This window comes from Choloepus didactylus (genome assembly GCF_015220235.1).
Source record: "Choloepus didactylus isolate mChoDid1 chromosome 13 unlocalized genomic scaffold, mChoDid1.pri SUPER_13_unloc1, whole genome shotgun sequence".
In the NCBI taxonomy this organism is placed as follows: domain Eukaryota; kingdom Metazoa; phylum Chordata; class Mammalia; order Pilosa; family Megalonychidae; genus Choloepus; species Choloepus didactylus.
Window position 1 is genome coordinate 1,223,922 of NW_023637588.1, and position 2,552 is coordinate 1,226,473.

The 2,552-nt window shown below is 37.0% G+C and overlaps 1 pseudogene; it reads right to left on the minus strand.

The window, feature by feature from the left end:
- Positions 1–1,284: 1,284 nt before the first annotated feature.
- LOC119524782 lies at positions 1,285–2,266 on the minus strand (annotated as a pseudogene).
- Positions 2,267–2,552: the final 286 nt, after the last annotated feature.

The window sequence follows — 2,552 nt, forward strand, 5'->3', positions numbered from 1 at the left end:
TATTTAACTCAGTTCTATGTGGGTAATTCATCACATTAAATGTATGTATTAGGAAATAGGAAAGATCAATTTAATGATGCATGTTTCCACATAAAGAAACAAACAAGAATAAAAGTATAACCTATAACCTGGAAATGATGGAAACAGTATGTAAAAGAACAGAAATCAGTACAATTGAGAGCAGGCTCATAATTGTCAAAATATGGTATAGTAAAAACTCAGGGAATAAATCCCTCCACCTAAACTGCTGTTAACCTTGCAGGAATGTCTCAATCAACTATTTTTAACTCAAGAGTCTAGTGGAGCACTTTGCAGAACCCAAAGAGGTCAGAAGAAATTGCCTGCTAAATTTCAGTAAATACCAGAGATTACCACCTTCCCTGCAGTGGCAATTATGCCTCATCTACCATCTGCATGTTAGGTAGGGCAGGGACTGCAGGTCAGTATCCTGGCACATTTCATGCCAGGGTGGGACATATGATCAAGTCCTCCAAATTCCAGTAGTATGCACTCTGAACACAGACCACTGCTTTTATTTAGCTACCTCAAATTGCTGGAGGTGTACTCCAGGTGTGTCTAAATTAAGGAATGTTGATTTTACAAAAACAGTCCTTAGTAAATACTTCTACAATGTTTAATTTAGCCTGGACTTGCTTTGGTGGGGAAAAGCAAGTTTTGGGGATAATAATTCATTTTGTTACAAGAGAATCTAACTTTCTCAATAGGACTATACTGAGGCTTAAAATTCTATATAACAATTTTTATCATGGATATAAACATCAGCTGTGTTATAGAAAAAATATTAACAATAACTTAATGAATATACTAAGCTTACCAGGTGCACCTTATTTGCTTTATGTAAAATACCTTAAAATTTAAATGCAATTGTTATGTATAATAAATCCACATCTCTGAGATATCCATCACTTGGTGTTATGAGTACCAAGAAATCATTTATACTGCCTAGAATAATAATCTGCTTTGTCTGAAAAGTGCACATGAATGTTGGTGTTGACAGACAACTCACAATTTAAAAAGCACACTTAAGTGATTTAATATAAGCAGGTTATCAATGTCAGTACCACATAATACAATATATTGATCCGATATAGAAATTTGGATCAATGTTAAAAATGAAAATTCACAGTATATTTTCCCAAGCTGTCATTAGTTTCATATGTGTGCTATCAGATGATCTGTAGGCTTCACAGATGAATTCAAATCTAAACTAAATTCTACAGCATATTAAGCAGTTTTCCTAAGTCTGAGAATATCAATGTTAATCTAATTGTGATGTTTTGAGACTTGGCTGCTTAAATCCATTATGACACTATTGAATCCATATCTCAGCATTGTGGAAAAAGGCTTCAGAGAATAGACATCATTGCAGTAATCTGATTCAGGAACCATTTCAGGAATTGTTGGAAGGTGGTTGATTCCGTAGTTACTATGTCATGCAGTACACTCAGAAATAATCAATTTCAACTCCCAAACATTTGGTTTGGAACACTTGCTTGATGACTATTCAGTTAAACATTAGGATATGAGCCCTTGCCAAAGGATCAAATTTCTGCCATTTATCTTGGAAAGTTTTTGAAGACATTCTACTCCTTCTGTTAATTCTATGCACTTCTATGCACTTCTGTGCATGGATCTCCAAAGCAATGATAGACAGTGCTAACACAGAAGGCTTTGCTTTAGAAAACATGATCCTGCAGTGGTACACCTTAATTAGACCTTCTAGTCTTTCAAAATTAAGGCTATTTTTCCTTCCTCATGGCATGTTCTCTTGAATGAGTGAATAGTAGGGTTGCAGAAATTGAAAGGCAGTAGTAGCTTTGACTTTTCAACACACCTTTCTCAATATAATCTTTTCCTTTCTCATGAAGTCTGAAACTGTGAACCAATATTGGCTTATATGGATCAAGTCAGTTGTCAATGGAGCATTCCTATTCAATTGATTTTATGGCCAAATAAAAGCAGTTCAGTCATACACAACCAAGGTGCTTTGGTTGTACCTTCATTTTGGACAGCAATTTGTCCAGTAAATTCACAGCTAGAGAAAATGTCTCTGTATAAAAGCCAAAGAACTGAGTTGAACTAAGAAGATCTTTTACTTCAAGTCCCTTAGACATGCAGTCATTCTGAGGTCATTATTGTGCTGACTCAGTCTCAAGTCACAGACCTTTGGCTGACATCTAGACTCTTGTTCCAAAAGAGCATTCAGCTGGAGTAGCAGTTTCTGAGTGCCATTTCTTGGGACCTGTATCACCTTGATCACATAGCAGCTTCTCAGCAGTGACCACCCTCCCCAGGCCTGCTCCAGCCTCACCTCAATATATCAGATCCAAGAGTCCTATAAACAATGGGGACTCATGGGAAAGAGAGGACAGGCTAGAAGGGGAGCAGTACTGGGTGGAGGTCTCCATAGCACCACTGAGATGGACCTACCCTCTCCCAGGGTCAGCTCAGGGTAGCCTTGGTAATTTTTATTGTTTAAAATATCCTTACCATTTTTTGGAAAAGGGGCTACTCCTGAAAACTCACTGTAC